Raw genomic sequence first — 17,893 nt, forward strand, 5'->3', positions numbered from 1 at the left:
TCTAATTTCAGTGAATGAGGGATTCACCTGAAAGCACAGGTGGGGAACCTCTAGCCCGCCATAGGTTGCTGGACTCCAACTTCCATGAACCCCTGTCTGCATGGACAGGGATGATGGGAGTTGGAGTCCAACACCATCTCAACAAATTCTCCACCCATGCCCTAAAGACAGATAGCTACCGTATTTTTTGCTCTATAAGACTCACTTTTTCCCTCCTAAAAAGTAAGGGAAAATGTTTGTGCATCTTATGGAGCGAATGCAGGCTGCGCAGCTATCACATAAGCCAGAACAGCAAGAGGGATTGCTGCTTTCACTGTGCAGCGATCCCTCTTGCTGTTCTGGCTTCTGAGATTCAGAATATATTTTTTTCTTGTTTTCCTCCTCCTCCAAAAACTAGGTGCGCCTTGTGGTCTGGTGCGTCTTATATAGAGAAAAATACGCTGCTTCACATCTTACACAGGGGCTCATCCATGTTTACCAATAAGTGTACACGTGACAAAGGGATATCTCATTCGGTAGAGCAATGGTCCCTTCCAACTCTACAATTCTATGATTTTATGAAAGAACTGTAGGCCATCATGGTTCCCTGAAGAAGATGTCTGTCTGGTACATTTGCACATGTATTTGTCACATTCACATTTTTAGATAAAGGTAAAGGGACCCCTGACCATTAGGTCCAGTTGCGGATGACTCTGGGGTTGCGGCACTCATCTCGCTTTACTGGCTGAGGGAGCCGACGTACAGCTTCCGGGTCATGTGGCCAGCATGACTAAGTCTCTTCTGGTGAACCAGAGCAGCGCACGGAAATGCCGTTTACCTTTCCGCCAGAGTGGTACCTATTTATCTACTTGTACTTCATGCTTTTGAACTGCTAGGTTGACAGGACCAAGCAACGGGAGATCACCCCATCACGGGGATTCAAACCGCTGACCTTCCGATCAGCAAGCCCTAGGCTCTGTGGTTTAACCCACAGCGCCACCCGCATCCATCTCACATTTCTAATCATATGCTCAAAACATTTTGGTGCACATCTAAAAATATAAAAGTGAAGTGGTTTGGGGAGGCACATCATAGTACCATCGGTGACAAAAATCTGTTTAGCTTCCAATGAGGATTGGACCGTGGATTTGTGGGGAAGCAATGACTAATCAAAGGCAGGTGGTGTGTCTGTATAATCCCACTAGCATAGGAAATGCTGCATGGCAGCAGAACGGTGATTGCACTGCAGAGAGGTCTGTATTTCATAATTGCTATTGATGCCTAAGTTAGAAGTAATGGCTTGTTTCATGTAAAAAAACCCAACAGTACTGGAATTATTTGTGGAATAAATATTTGGCTTGCCATCAATACGGTATCTATTTATATTAAATTTACCCAGTGCAAATAGATGAAAATAAGCCAGCAGCTTTTCCTAACATCTCTCCCCCCCCCCCCCAACTCAGTGACCTGAAGAGTAAAGGTCTATATAAGTTCCGCAGTGGGGAGTTTTTATTTAAAATGAAGCAATATTCTCCTGGAAGAGACAAGCAGAGTCTATTGGGAAAATCATTGGCCTGTAGAAATGGTGGCAGGCATACAAAAGAGCTCAGAAAGGTGTATTGGATTTAGCAAGAGCAATGGGAGCTAATGATATTAAGTTGGCTGGTAAGCTATGTGAACAGCTGTAACCTCACTGATGGAAATGAATGGGCCATCGATACGCTGTCCTCCGACAAATTCATAGGCAGAGCAGTGTGTGCTGTGCACTGGGGGTTGGGGGTGGGGAATCCGCAGCAAAGTAACCCCAATTTTGCTCCAAGGAAAACTGTGTGCTGAAGCCTGCCTCCCTTATATTTATTTCTTTTGCATAATTTATTTGATTTAAATAAAGGGGAAGGGCACAGAACTATGCAATAATACAGCCCAGATCATGATCCTATCAGCTGACTCTCTAGCTTTCACCCAGCGTTGCTTACTCAGTTTCAGCCCTATTCACCCCAGTCATGAGGGATAGAAACATGGTTTGCTTTCTAAAATGAAAACAGAGATTCCCAGCAGGTTGCGTTCTGCGCTCAATTCTGTGCTTTTGTTAACTGGCAGAATACACACAAGTCTTGCACACAAGCTGGCTGGCTGCTGAAGTCCAAGGGCATTTTTAAAAGCACAGGTGGATAAATGAGTTTACATAAACTGTGTTTTGTCCATCATCATCACAAGCAGTGTGTAAGAATCCGAGCTTTTAAAATGCCACAGGTCAACTTAATGTGTTTCAACCTATGTATATTGCATCTTAGAGGACAGGGGCTGTATTAAAGTTGTGTGTGATAGCTGATTTAAGATAGCACACTGCTATCTTAAGTATATATGAGGGGTGCAAAAAGTAGCTGTGACTAAGGTACCATTATAAGGACTGACAAACTTGAATCTCATTCATTACAGTTTGACTTTTGCTGGCTTGCACTAGAATAATTGCATTATGTTTACATGTGTGATATTGATATAGATAGTGCTATTTTTCTAGAAAAATAGGTGTTGGAACTCACCATGAATGCCTCCCTTGTTCTCTTATAATGGCAATGGTGCCCACCTGAGAGGTGCTAGAACAGACTTCCAGTGAGTTCTGACTGAAAAAGCCCTGGAGATATAGATAGATAGATAGATAGATAGATAGATAGATAGATAGATAGATAGATAGAGATAGATAGATAGATAGATAGATAGATAGATAGATAGATAGATAGATAGATAGATGATAGATAGATGATAGATAGATAGATAGATAGATAGATAGATAGATAGATAGATAGATAGATAGATGATAGATAGATAGATGATAGATGATAGATAGATAGATAGATAGATGATAGATAGATAGATAGATATAGATAGATAGATAGATAGATGATAGATGATAGATGATAGATAGATAGATGATAGATAGATAGATAGATAGATAGATAGATAGATAGATAGATAGATGATAGATAGAGATAGATAGATAGATAGATAGATAGATAGATAGATAGATAGATAGATAGATAGATAGATAGATAGATAGAGATGATAGATAGATAGATAGATGATAGATAGATAGATAGATGATAGATAGATAGATAGATAGATAGATAGATAGATAGATGATAGATAGATAGATAGATAGATGATAGATAGATAGATAGATTGATAGATAGATAGATGATAGATAGATAGATAGATGATGATAGATAGATAGATAGATAGATAGATAGATAGATAGATAGATAGATAGATAGATAGATGATAGATAGATAGATAGATAGATATAGATAGATAGATAGATAGATGATAGATAGATAGATATAGATAGATAGATAGATAGATAGATAGATAGATAGATAGATAGATAGATGATAGATAGATGATAGATAGATAGATAGATGATAGATAGATAGATAGATAGATAGATAGATAGATAGATAGATAGATGATAGATGATAGATAGAGATAGATAGATGATAGATAGATAGATAGATAGATAGATATAGATAGATAGATAGATAGATAGATAGATAGATAGATAGATAGATAGATAGATAGAGATAGATAGATAGATAGATGATAGATAGATAGATAGATAGATAGATGATAGATGATAGATAGATAGATAGATAGATAGATAGATAGATAGATAGATAGATGATAGATAGATAGATAGATAGATAGATAGATAGAGATAGATAGATAGATAGATAGATAGATAGATAGATAGATGATAGATAGATAGATAGATAGATAGATAGATAGATAGATAGATGATAGATATAGATAGATAGAGAGTCTAGCAGTTCTGGTTGAATAATATTCTCACCACAATATATTTATTAGCTATGCACTTAGGACTGGGGAGCACGTAAAAGTCGTAATCCCCTTAGCAGATATTTAAAAAACCCAACTAAGATGGTTATCATTCACTTAAAAAGAAACATGTTTTACCTATAGAAACATACAGGGAAACTATGTAGGTTTTTTTTCTGCCCAGTGTAAAGTAAACCTGCTTCCCTGTTGCAAAGTTCTGGCCAGTGAGTACAAAGTTTGTCAAGCATTTGGCGATTAAAAAAAGAAAAGAAAAGTTTTATTTAAGTGTAATACTATTTTATTCAAAACATTTATAACATCAAGGCTGCAATCCTACACGCCCTTATTTAGGAGTATGGCCTGCTAAACTGAATGTGGTTTACTGCTAAGTAGACATGCATGGGGTTATACTGTAAATGGCTATTATTAAGAGATATTTTAAAATTCATTGCATTGGTGTTTTTGCTGTTCCTCACTGACTTACAGGGCTCGCTGGCAAAGCCTCCCAGTGGCGTAGCGTGGGTTGTCAGCACCCGGGGCAAGGCAAGTAATTTGCACCCCCCTAACCCGTGGATTTGCGCCCCCTAACCCTAACCCCCAGATGTTGCGCCCGGTGCGGCCGGGCCCCCCTGCACACCCCACGCTACGCCACTGAAGCCTCCCATTCCAAAACACTGGGCAAGAAGGAGAGAGGCCTGCCTGGGAGTCACACCGATTTCAAGAGAACTTAAATTCCAAGTATAATGTTAACAGGAAAACAGTGGTAGCCTTAAGGACTGTCCATCCTAAAGCCAGCCACAGCTTTAAACTCTGTTCTCTCCTTGCTGTGCTGTTTTCTTTATTAGCCGATACAAAATTCCCCTTTTCATCACAACTTTTCTGCCTTTTGCTCCATTGTCATATTTTATGGAAGGTACCTAAGAAGGGTTGTTGTTGTTGTTTTACTACAGTAGGTGGGACTTTTGTCACTAGCTTGAGAGGGTACAATTTTGTTTTGCTTTGTTTTTTCTTGGTTAAAAAACAGCCAAGAAAATCTGGATCAAATCGTATTCAACCCTCCAAGCAGTAGCATGCTGATTCTGCTAAATCCTGGATGCGGGGGGGGGGGGGGGCTTGCCATAGGTTACTCAAGGGTATGGGACTCAAAAGTAGTCACCTTATTCTATTTAATATATCTCTTTGGTGGATCTAGTAAGAAATGCTGGGCATTTAAAAATAACATGATTCAAACTAAATTCTTTGACTCTTTTTCAAAAAAATCAGAATTGGATTAAAAACCAACATCCTCCCCAACCCTCACATTGTTCCTCTAAAATTAATTGTGGATGGAGCTGTTAATGATAAATATATGTAATGGCTCTGCAGTTAATCATTCTGCTATTTCTATGTCATGTCTCTCAAGTTTCAGGACAGGGAAGCAGAACTTGTAGTTCTTGAGGTCAGTAGTGCCCGGATTTGAAGCCATTAGCTATATTTATTTCTTAAAGGTCTGAGTCACACGGTCCACCCAAATCTATCTGTCCAGCAGTCTGTATTCAATACCTAGGTAGACGTCTCTGGAAGCTCAGAAGCAAGGCATGATGGCAGGTGTGGTCAACCCTTGTTGTTTGTTCCCACCTACTGATAGCCACAGACAGACTTCCTCTTGACATGGCAGCAACTTTTAGCTACAACACCTGCTCTCCATGAACTTGTCTAATCTTTTCTGAAAGCCAACTGAACTAATGGCCATCGCACCATCTTGTGGCAGTGAGTTCCACATGTTAATTGGAAATTGCGGGAAGACGTAGCCCAGGACACCAAACCTCCCCTTTTCGGAGCCCCTGAAACAGCTACCCCGTGGCCCTTGCCTTCAAAGAATCACCATGCCTTTGATTTCAAGGGAACACATTTTTAATCCTCTTACCCCTGCAAGAAATTTCAAGCCCCCGGTGAAATGATCGGGAAGATCCATACATCCTAATGTATGCAGCATTTTTTTCCTGCCACCCCCTTACAGAAACACCCTGTTTTGAGGAAATATTTGCATTTCTGCTACTGGAAGCTGATTGGGGTTTTTTGTTTTTTTTGTTGTTTTGTTTTGTTTTTTGCAAATTAATAGAGACAGACTAATTTGTTAAAACTAGACGACTTCATTTTAGTTGCCTTTTTGAAACTGTTTCGGCGGGGGAGTTCTCTTTTTGCTTATAGGCGCACGGTCTACAACTTTTCATTTTCGTATGTCGACTTTTGCGGGGCCTCCCGGACAGTTAGGTGAGGATTTAAAATAAGGCGTTGTAAATAGGGTATTATACCCACCTACGCGGCTCCTCTCCTCACGCACCGATCCAGGCCCCCATTCCAAATCTTTTCTTTACACGGAGGAGTTCGTTACAGAATCCAGTTCATCTCACTTCCCTATCTCAGTACTTAGCGCGCTAACAAAACTTAGTTTAATAGGAATGGGTGGGAAATACCTACCGATTTTTTAAAAAGAAGATATATTGTTTTAATGAAACACAGTTTTATATTAGGCTTTTACTTTGGTTTGGTTTTCCTGTTCTATTTGTTGATGATTTTCAGTTCTAGAACTTTGCCAGCAAACTGATAAGCTTTTTTGGGGGGGGGGGACGGTGGTTTAGCTTGCAAGGCTTCGATAGAACTACTCGGGTCTTATGCATTCGTATAAACGCAAGAAGCTTTTGCTAAGAGATTTTGTGTGTGTGTGTGTGTGTGTGTGTGTGTGTGTGTGTGTGTGTGGACGCACGTGTTAGCATACCCTTATCGGTATTTGGTACCGAGTCACCTCAAGCATCTATCCACTCAGTCATTCCCACCCCCACCCCCCACTACAAATCTCATGGCCAACCGGGGGGTGGGATATATATAGGGCACAATCCAACCAAGTATTGAAGCTGGAAGGCTGGGTTTCTATGAGGCTAAGCGCGTTTAATTCTGAACTGGGCTGTGGCCGTTCTGTTTAGGAACCGAGTTAATTTTGTTGAGATGACTGCCCCGATGCTAAACTTGGAAGTAAAAGTCCCACTGATAACTGCGCAAAAAGGGCCTTTACTTCCAAGCAAATGCATGTTTTAAGGTGGTGGTGACTGACAGCTGCCCATCATTCAAATGGAATGGATGACCCAACTATTGAGAAGCAGGCTGGATGAAACATATATCAACGGGAATTTGCATTTGGAAGTAGAGTCCGTTGAAATCAAGGCTGCAATCAAGCCTTAGATGAGTCCCGTTGGAATCCACAGGACCGTTAGTTTCCAAGCAAATGTACGGAAGGAGCCCAGCGCTAAAGTCGCAGGTTAATTTAGCTGTGGACGAAATGAAGGAAATGCCACCGAACTGACGCGCTGAAGGTTGGGGGATTTAGTTCTGGCCTGAAATTCAGGTCCATCTTAAACCATTTTTCCTCTAGAGAAGTTTCAACGGGACTTGCTTGCAAACGGTTTCAAACGTAGTTATAGATCTGAGTTAAAACTGCCTCCTTCTATACCCCCCAAATATGTGATTATTATAAAGGAGACTTTTTTCTTTTCTTTTTTGGGTACTGCGGGTAATTGATGCTATTTTGAACCTTGGTTTTGAAGGGGGATAACCCCCTGGTTTCTCTGCAGCATAAACCACGCGATAAAACAAAACAGAAACAAAAAAACAAAACAAAACAAAAAAACTTTCCCTCTCTGGGAAATTAGCATCATATTATCAGTCCCATAATGCTTTATCTTGTAGACAAATATGGGCATCCCACAGTCCCATACAGTATGCAATGGGCTCCTCGTTTATCTATTTATTATTTAGCTATTTCGGTCCATTCATTTCAAGAGAATGCTGTAGGCTTGGAGGTGCTTGACAGGCAAGTCACGTTATGCAAATCTAGGCTTGATGATTCTGCAGTATCCTTTAAAAAAAAACCCCAAAAAAGCCACGCCACCACTATTGCTTGTATATTTAACGATTTTTTAAAGGGGGGGGGCGTCTCAACAGCATTTAGGGTGGGAGGGTAAGGGAGGGCAGAACCAATAATGCAATGTCTCCCCCCACCCACCCCAGCAGAAGAAAGGAGTCCTAATTTCTCTGAGATTTAACACGATGCGAGTTAGAACCGGCTCCTTCCATATTCGCCCCTCAGACCCCCGCTCCAATCCAGGTTAGCAACAAAGAAAGATCGGGTGGGGAAAGGAGGGTGATGAAAGTGGTGGGGTGGTTGGGTTTTTTTGTGTGTGCTTCTAAGCCCCTCTTCTCCTTTTGTCTGAAGACCCTCGTGTGGGCGCGCTCCGTGCGTTGTTACAGATACACACACGCACATATGAAATGCAAATATTATACATTATTATATGTGCCTGTTACGCAACCCCCACGCGCACCTACACAAATATATATATATATATATATATATATATATATATATATATATATATATATATATAGTATCTATAATCAATTAGATCCCTGATTCCTGCTCATCCAAAAGCAAATCGGGGTGTTGATTTTTTTTATAAGGTTCAATTATAAACGATTTTGCACTAGAGAAGATGAGAGAGAGAGAGAGAGAGAGAGAGAGAGAGAGAGAGAGAGAGAGAGAGAGAGAGAGAGAAGCATTTGGAATAGTCACACTTGTCAAGTGAGACCATCTTTTAGCTCTCAGAAGCAGCAAATCCATGTGAACTCTGGGTGAACCAAGATTGAAGCAATAAATCATCGCTACAAAAGCCGGCTGCTGCATACGAGTTCCAGACCCCTTACCTTTAACGCTTTCACGGGCGAAGACTGAAAAGCAGAGCTACAAAAGTTCACATCTCTGCGCGTAGCCTAAACAAGGAGGGGGGGAGGGGGGACTGTGCATCTAGGGGGCTAGGCGGGGAGGGAGGCTTTTTTTTAAGGGGGGAGGGGGTCGTTGTTGAAGAGTAGGGGTGGTATTGGCTTAATAGTAGCAGATTATGCTGCTTTGAGTGGTGGTTAGGAGCGGTGGGGTAAGGAGGGGAGGGCTCGGTGCTCGGAAGGGAGACGGGGACGTAATCGAACGTCATTCAACAAAGACAAGGGATGAGAAAGAATCGGATGGGGAATGCGGGGCGGGGGGGGAGGGAGGGAGGGAGGGAGAGAAGAGGCCGATTAAGGGAAAGGAAACCGGACAGCATACGTGAATCTGGGGGAGGTGGGGGAGATTGCACCATCCCCCCCCCCATGTTTTATTTTTTATTTTTAAAAATGGAAATGCATGGATAAAATCTTGAAAGATCAATGGGCCCATTCATTTGGAGACGGTTCGCAGGGCATCAAGGCCGCCATCCTATGCGTTGGGAGCGAGCACGGCTGATTCCTGGAGGACTTCCTTCCGAGGAAACATGCCGGTGCAACACACACACACACACACACACCGGAATTGCAGAACAGTTTCGTGGGGGGTTGAATCTATGTCCGGAGAAGAGCCTGGCGGTCTGCCTCAACTCCCTGCCTCAACTCCCTTATATATCATATAGGCGATCTTGTGCATAAGTTCCCCACTCAAATAAATAAATAAATAAGTCCCCCCACACACCAAGTGACTCCCCCGTTTGAAACTAAAGCACAGCTAGGAGATTTTGGGGTGAGGGTGGTGTGTGGGAGAGAAAAAGTTTCACGCGCATGCAGGCGAGGCGCACACACATCTCTATAGTTGACTAATCTATTATGACAAACAATATGATGGATATAGTTTATGTTAATCGCCATGCCCTTTCCTCTAGAATTTAACTGTAAGTTAATGGACACCGGAAACTAGAATTCTACATGGCTTGCTAATGGGTTTAGGTATTAGCAAGTTCTAACGATGCATACAAATGCAGTTGTCTCTGTAGGCTGTCTTAAGATTTATGGCTCTTTTGCCTTCTGTAGCTGTAAACAAGGGGGGGGGGGAGAGAGAGAGAAGAGAAAGAGAGAGAAAGAAAGGGGAAAGAAATCCCAGCCCCTGTGCAATTTAGCACCTCCAAGGAGCCGTTTCTTTCACTTTCTTCCTTTATTTAAAGAAATACCCCAGGTTGTGGGAGGGAGTTTTGACTCCGTCTGCAACTTTCCTCGCCCCCCCTCCCTACTAAAATGCTCGTCTGTTGGGCTTCATTATGTTCTTACGTTCCCCTTGCCCACGCTTCCATCAAGGGGGACAAGACACTGAAACCCACTTAGAAAGTCATAATGGCCATAATAAAGACTCCGCTGCAAACGGGGTTTCGACTCCTACTCGACGGCGATGAAGGATGATTGTGGGTTCAGGTTCTACCGGGAGGGAGGGAAGGATGGGGTGGGGGTGAGGAGCGGTGGTTAGAGAGGAAAGTTTCGGGGAGGGTGGGAAGAAAAAGACCCCCCCCTTAAAACACATAACAACAACTACTGCAACAATAACAACAAGCCGAGCCTGCAAACTCTAACAAAGGAACAATGAACCTTTGCATCTCGTGGTGTCTGGGGTGGGGGAGTTAAGAATGTAACTTTGTATGATTTAATCCCTTCCCGATTCATTTCTGTTGGATGTCTTCCACAGGACCCGAAACCACGAAGATCTCGCTTAGTTTGGCTGGGGAAGGAAGAGGAGGAGGAAGAGGAAGAGGAAGAAGAAGAAGAACGCCGTGTGTGTACCCAAAGGAAAAAAATATACCGGGCTGTCTCTGTCGGAAGGTAAAATGGCCAAATACATAACGCAGTTATCTAGGTGAGGGGAGAGATGCTTTGCTGAAGCCTTTTCCCGTAGCTTCAGTTTCGCGCCTGCGTCTTTTTCCAGGGTTGCAAGACGGTTGCCCAAGCCTGGTCGATCCGTTGGACAGAGGAACAAAATAAGGACGAAATTATTTCATTGATGAGTATATTGTTTTGTGGAATGCATTATTATTGTTATTATTATTATTAGGATGGGCTCGGGGTGGGGAGAAGATCCAGGAAGGTCTAAAGGAAGAAGAAATTAGTAGGGAATTGATTGTGTTTGCTTCGAGACGGGTGGGAAGCGCTTGCGAAGGTTTCCTCAGTCTTCGGGCGTGCTGTTGATAATCTAGCAACGGGGTGAAAGCGTTCTCTCGGAAGCAGAACCCAAAGTTCGCAAGTTGATAAAGAAAAAGAAGGGGAATTAACCGGCCTGCTCCCTTCCGCAGGGTTTATTAGCCTTCCGCACTCGCGCACCAACCGTCTCCAGCAAATTTATATTTAGCCAGGCCTCTAATGTATGTTTCAGCGGCGAGAAAAACAATCAAATCCTTTTCATCGATGTGTAACTTCGCTTTAACTTGGATTTAAAACATCGTTTAGCCTCTGCTTACATTTAGAAGTGCGTGGGTTTGTTTTTGTTTTTAAATCGCTGTTCCATCCAGTCCTCACTTCCAAATTAACTTATAGGGGTGTTTTTTGAGAGGGAGGGCAGAGTTATGAGGCATTTGATCAAAGCGATTTACATCGACCGGACCGCTTGACGGCACTGCCAGGATCTTATCTGAGATCTGATCTTTAACAGGACCAATGCAATATTGTTTGCGTTCCCGTCCGGGGATTGTTTCCTTATCATAATCGCTTATTGACAAGAAACGGAATTAGTTTTCTTTTATGTTTAACACATTACTTTTTTAATTTAATTTTTTTAAAAGGGGGGAACGTAATGATTTCTAGAGATAGTGGGATTCATGTCAGGGGAGTTCGTTTGCTAGCCAAAGTTATGTCTTTGTCACATAATGTATGCTAGATATTTGCAGGAGTGCATCACGAATACAACCTTTAATGTACTAGAAGGAAGCAAGGAAGGAGAGAGAGAGAGAGAGAGAGAGAGAGAAGGAAAAAAGAAAGAAAGAAAGAAAGAAAGAAAGAAAGAAAGAAAGAAAGAAAGAGAGAGAGAGAAAGAAAGAAACCATGCAGTCCAATTCTATGCATCTTTCCTGCCAAGAAAGTCCCACTAAGTTCAATGGAGCTTACTGACTCCCAAGTAAGAGACTTGGCTGCGTTCCTAGATATTTTCTTTTTCTTTTTAAAAAAATTCTTCATCCTTCTTCCAAGCAACTAGTTACTCTATTTTTAAGTTAAACTCAGGAGCCCAGAAACCTAACACGCTGGATTTCAAATAATGGCAAAAATTAAAATGTCCTTTGCAGCATACATTTATGTTAAAGAGAGAGGGTAGGCAGGGCCTCCCTCGTTTCTAGAAGTTGGGGGAGATGGTCGGTGTGGTTTTTCGATGAAATGCAAGATTTTCAAAAACTGAAATGCCCTATTGGCTGAACTGCACCTGCTGATCGCAGGATTGCTGCCCGTTCTGGCGGTGCTCTGATCCAGAAAGCGACTGAAGCATAAATCGTGGAAGCAAAAGACTCCTTTCGGAGTGTCCTAAAAGGAGGTCTAACTTTAACCTGGCACACACACCCCCTTCCGCGAATCCCCGCGCCCCAACGATGTATTTAACATTTACAAAGTAAGAGGGCATCTTCAAGATCACTTAAAGCAGATTAAATGTGCCTGAGTGAGTCGGACCCTACGCGCTCCTTGTTTAAAACCTTGTAAAATACCTCGCTGGGCCAGGACGATCCTAGGAAAAAAATTAAGTGGATCGTGCAAGAATGAAAGTCAGCCCACCTCAAACAGACCACTGTGTTTTGGGAGATCCATAAAATACACTTCGTGTTTACAGATTAACGGCGCGATCCTAGGCTTGCTTACTCCGAAGTAAATCCTGCTGTGTTCTCCTAACTTCCTTCCAGGAAAGTGGGCGTCGGACTGCAGTTGCTATATCTATCTATCTATCTATCTATCTATCTATCTATCTATCTATCTATCTATCTATCTATCTTTCTATCTATCTATCTATCTATCTATCTATCTATCTATCTATCTATCTATCCCAGAACAGAGTAAAAACAAACAATTATTGAACCAAAAATAAGGAAAAAAGGGGTCTGGGGCTAGGCTGGTTATTCCAGTCACTTGAAACGAGCCTGCATTGCTTGGAACGCTCGCTTTGAGAATAATAAAATATTTAAAACTCCAAGTCAACCTTTTTCCTATTTATTGCCGTGTATAATTCAACATTATCGCGTATTAATAAGCCAATAATGATAATCTCTATAGGAAAAGCATGCTAGCTGGGCCGCTTTTATGGCCGCCCTTATCCTTTCTAATGACCTTTGGCTCAGCAGAGTAATAACTCATTACGGAATGAGCAATTGTCTGGAGTGCCTTAAATACCTCGCGATCTCTCTCTCTCTCTCCCTCCCCCTCTACACGCCGGACACTTCCAAGAAGAGGTACTGTGTGTGAGTGTATGATGGAATCGTCTTCCCTGTCTTGAGACAGCTTGGAGGGAAAGGAAGAGAAGGAAGGGCCACAAAGAGAGTCTTCTTCAGTTCCCTGTGCAGCTGTGCCATAGAAGAAGCCAGAGGACTTCTTGGTGATAAAGGTGCTGTTCACCTGGTTTTTCTGGATCTTGACATTTTATGCTCCCCTGTCTCTTTTGGCAACAGCAACTCCCAAGTAGCAGCACCCACTGCTGACAAATTAAATAATTAAATAAATAAATGATGGTGCCATCATGACAATGGCCTATGACCAAGCCACAAAATGCCATCGTGAAGCGAGGCGCTATCCTGCAAACACACACCCATCTTCCCAGTGTATAAAATCCATATAGTAGGACAGGCCCATGTCCATGTGTGTAGAATTGTGACTCACTTCGCAATGGCGTTCTGAAGAGAGATGCGATAAAGACCACAGGCTGTTGCGATGAAGGTAGTAGTGGTGTCCGCAGTAGAGCAGAACAACAATACTACTCCAAGCAAAATACTCTCTCAGTCTCGCCTTCATCTTTATTATATTGTATCATATCAATATATATATATATATATATATATATATATATATATATATATATATATATATATGCAATGGTGGAATTTGAACCCGAGCTGAGTCAGGCAAGGTAGCTATGCAGATGAAAGGGTTGGGTGGTGGTGCATGTGGAGATGGGATTTATTGTAAAGTTATAGGATGTACTTCATTGCCTTCCCATCATTTGTATTGGTGTAAAAAAAAACCTGAACTTTTAAGGAAATTAAATCCAATTGCCTTGTAAGATATGCAAAACTGAAATGTGCTTTTCTTTTCTTTTAACTCCTTGTTGAAAGATGTTAGTCTTTTTAAAGATGAAGTATTTTAAAATTGTTTCCAATTACCGTATATTAAAGACAAATTGAAAAGCAAAACATAGTCTTAGTAGTGTTCTCTTCACCCTGCCCATCCCTTTCAGGATTTCAGATCTCAATCCTATGTGTACACACCCAAAACAGAAAGAGAGACCTGAGCTCAGGCCTTATAGATTTGCCTTAAACGCTTTGAATGCAGACATGGTTTTCCTAGGGAAATCAAAGTGATTTGCTTAGGTGAGGCCATGAGTCCCCCCCCCTTTTTTTGAAAACACGCATTTTGTATAAAAACAGTAAATAAAATAGCCCACCAACAACTGTCCACCCTCTACATATGGCTAAAGCCCTCCCCAGATAATTTTATAGGAAGTTAAATACAAGTCACCTTGCTGTGACAGAAAATCATAAACATTTTTGAATATCTGATATGCATAGAAACCGATCTTGATTAAAAACCTATGCTATTCTCTCTAACCCAAATGAAAGCAAATAGGAAAAACATTAATGTATGGCTAGGTGGCTATTGCCCCCATGGTATCCTGAACATCAGTGTCCCTCAGACGTGGTGACTAAAAGTATTGGTACTGAAAGTATTGGGTGCATGGACATTTAAGCTGTAAGTAATCACAACCTAGCAGTTCGAAAGCACCTCCGGGTGCAAGTAGATAAATAGGGACCGCTTACCAGCGGGAAGGTAAACGGCGTTTCCGTGTGCAGCTCTGGCTCGCCAGAGCAGCGATGTCACACTGGCCATGTGACCCGGAAGTGTCTCCGGACAGCGCTGGCCCCTGGCCTCTTAAGTGAGATGGGCGCACAACCCCAGAGTCTGTCAAGACTGGCCCGTACGGGCAGGGGTACCTTTACCTTAATCACAATACGTAAGGCTGTAGAGCATATTTACTGCTTACACAGTGCAGATGTTAAAACAGGTGCCTTAACATGCAACCCCCACACCTTATATTATTATTTTTAGTGCATGTGGAGTTAACTCTTTTCCTACTACAGTACTGGATAGGAATGGATAACAGATGCATAAACCCATAGAGGGAATAGTTAAATTGCCAGTTTATAAATAGTGGGTCAAAGGGAGGATAGAGTGTCCTTCTCAGTGAACATGGGGAGTTTTGACTCCAGCACCTAAGAAAATTTTCCTCTGTCATTCCAGTGTTTTCATGCAGTACAGCATTAGTCCCAGAGAATGGCTGAAACAGAAGAGCACTGCACAGAATTCAGCTGGTGAAACTGACTAAGCTTTCAAACATCACACTATCTTTGATCAGAAATGAGAATCAGAAAGCAAAATGAAAATGAAGTCTCACGTCCATTTTTTAGACCCTATCTAGGGTCCATAGTATTTTTTTATTTTAAGGTGCAACATGGAAGAACTTTTAAGTGTACATTTATAAAAGCAATGGTTGAATTCAGCAAACATGAGTATGTCAAAGGTAAATCCATCAGGCACCTCTAATTCACTGGGGCTCTTTGGACTATATTTGGGGGCAAACTTGGGCTGCTGCTGTGTAAAGTGTGAAAGATCCCTAGTATGTAATTAAGATTCATGGAAAGCAATGCAAATATTGCCAGTGACTGGATGTTGCCAATGAACAAGAAGTTGGCAAAACAATGCAAATATTTCAAGATGCTTCAGGAAAATAATGGCTTGCCCATAAGTAATGACAATATTTCATCAACAGAGAATCTGATACACACACAATACATATGACATCTATTTGTGCAAGCAATTTGGCACAATGACTTTTCATCCAGGACCCGCAGAGTGTGGCCGCACTGGCCTTGCCAGAAACTGAAACTCAGCCAGTGATTATGGGCTGCTCTCATTGTGGGCTGAGGAACAGTGAGCCAAACACAACCCAACTTGTGTGCATGCTGATTCAATTCTGTGAACTCAGCACACAGCACCAAACTTTGATGTTTTCACAACTGAAGCAAAAGTTGAGAATGACATCCTTAAAGAAAAAAGATTGACACATAGACATGAAGGCTGGAAGGAGGAATCTACTGGCAACTACTTCATGCCTCATTTTGGTAAAGTCAAACCTGCTAACAACTGCAGAGGCAGAAATGTAGGCTAGGATGGTCATTCTGGTGCATAGAGTGTCTTATTGGCTTATTGGCTTCATAGTTCCTGCCAATGATTGATGTATTCTAGTATGTGTGAGATTTCAACAACTATCAAGCCTCCCAAAGACATACATCAGTAGTGTTAATGAAAGGAGGGCATACTTAAAATATACCACATGCAGAAGATGGTCGTTCAGCTGCTCTGAAATGTTCACAAAGCATAACCCACATCACAAACATCATCCCATTTCACCACCCGCTGAAGTGCTCATGCAGCCTGGTGCTGAGATCTCGCTGTTCATCCCACTGTTTTTCGAATTCAACAAGGTTGTAAATTCTATGCCAAGTTCATTACAAGTTTATTATCTTAGCTGTAGCCATAACAACAACATAATACAAGGAACAATGCACAGGATAAAGGGGGTGTACAAAAGCAGTATTGTACACATCCAGTTCACATGGCACCCTTTTGACAATGGATGACATTAAATTTTACTAAATCTTCCCTAGGGTTAGACATCATATATAAAAAAGTAAAAACATTATGTAGGTAGACAACTCTTAAGTATTACCCCAAAAATGCCTGTTTCAGGATGACTGACCCGTACTGAATCTTCTGCTTCATATCCAAGTGACCATCTACAGCTCCAGGTTTACTCATAAAGTACTTATATAGAATTATTCCTCATTGAGAAGGTCAGTTCTGTAGTTGAGTTCCCAGGCCAATCTTTTGAGTGATGTAAGATCCCGTCCAGGAGCCTCATCCTTTTTTCCCCCCAGTCAAGGATCCAAGGATGCAAAGGAACGTCTTGGTAGAAGTGCTGCCCTTGTGATACACATGGATGTTCCTACAACAGAATATGACCAACATCAAACATTATTTAGCCTCACCTGCGTAGCTGCTATTGGGACATTTGGTCAAATACTGTCACACATCCTAAGACTGGTAGAAGGGTGCATGCAAAAAATCACACTTAAAAAAAGTAGATTCATTAATGCAGAATGATTCCATGTTGGGTTTCCACACTAATGGAGACGTACTCCATCCATAAACATTCAAAAAGCAGGGAGGAGAGAAACCACAACAACAATACTTTGGCAAAACAGAGCAAGAAAGTGAATTTGAGTGGGTTATAGGATAGCAAACGCACACTAAGTGATTCTGAATTAGTCTCTTCTCTGAAACTATATGCTAAAAGTTCATATTTTAGTATCCTGACAGTCATTTTCACATATAGATAAACTACCAGTATATACACCAATACACATATACCTACATCTTTGACATCCTAGGCATTTAGAAAACACACCGTAGAAGCAGATGTGTAAAAACAACAGAACTGGCAATACATAACTGTATTGATCACATCCCGCCGAGGCTAGGAAATGTCAAGAACCAATTTCTAAGGATCAACATATTCTGTTCAACTGAAGTTACTTTTAATCAAAGGGCACTGAGGCCTTTTCATATCACACCCATGGGGAAAATACCAGCGCCTGTTGGTTCAGCAGCTTAAAGAATTGCAGTGCAGGTAAATATTTTCTGAGGCCAATAAGCAAAACAAAGGATATCTAACACTGCCCAGGATCATGTGCAATCGAACACTTTGCAAGCACCAAGGCCATTGCAACTTTATGCAGGGCACCGCTTGGTTAATACCAGCATGTTAATTTGCTAGCTTGCTATGGTCATACGTCAACCCTCTTCAAGAAACTATGGTGGCAGCATTGAAAAGTACAGGACAGGGAGCCCCTATTCATTCTGATTTATTGGTGACAAAACAAATTCATTAGGGCTCGATCATCAAAGAGCCTACATCTTAAAAAGCTGGCTAAGGTGTAGAGCTTTTAAAGGCCCACTC

At 41.7% G+C, this 17,893-nt stretch overlaps 1 protein-coding gene across 11 annotated transcripts in view; it reads right to left on the minus strand.

The window, feature by feature from the left end:
• The window catches only part of LOC309362869 (homeobox protein Hox-D3-like), a gene marked incomplete at its 5' end in the record, with an annotated part of 121,251 nt that overhangs the window by 7,857 nt on the left and 95,501 nt on the right, over positions 1-17,893 (minus strand). For 9 of the 11 annotated variants that reach the window (XM_081898845.1, XM_081898849.1, XM_081898844.1 and 6 more), the window contains one exon: positions 16,604-16,879. The exons of 1 other annotated variant lie outside the window; for it this stretch is intronic. Of the gene's footprint in view, positions 1-8,550; positions 8,656-16,603; positions 16,880-17,893 lie in introns of those variants that run through there. One more of the 11 variants, XM_081898846.1, reaches the window with a different exon arrangement.

The sequence above is a fragment of the Podarcis melisellensis genome (assembly GCF_964234715.1).
Source record: "Podarcis melisellensis genome assembly, chromosome: 2".
Taxonomy (NCBI): domain Eukaryota; kingdom Metazoa; phylum Chordata; class Lepidosauria; order Squamata; family Lacertidae; genus Podarcis; species Podarcis melisellensis.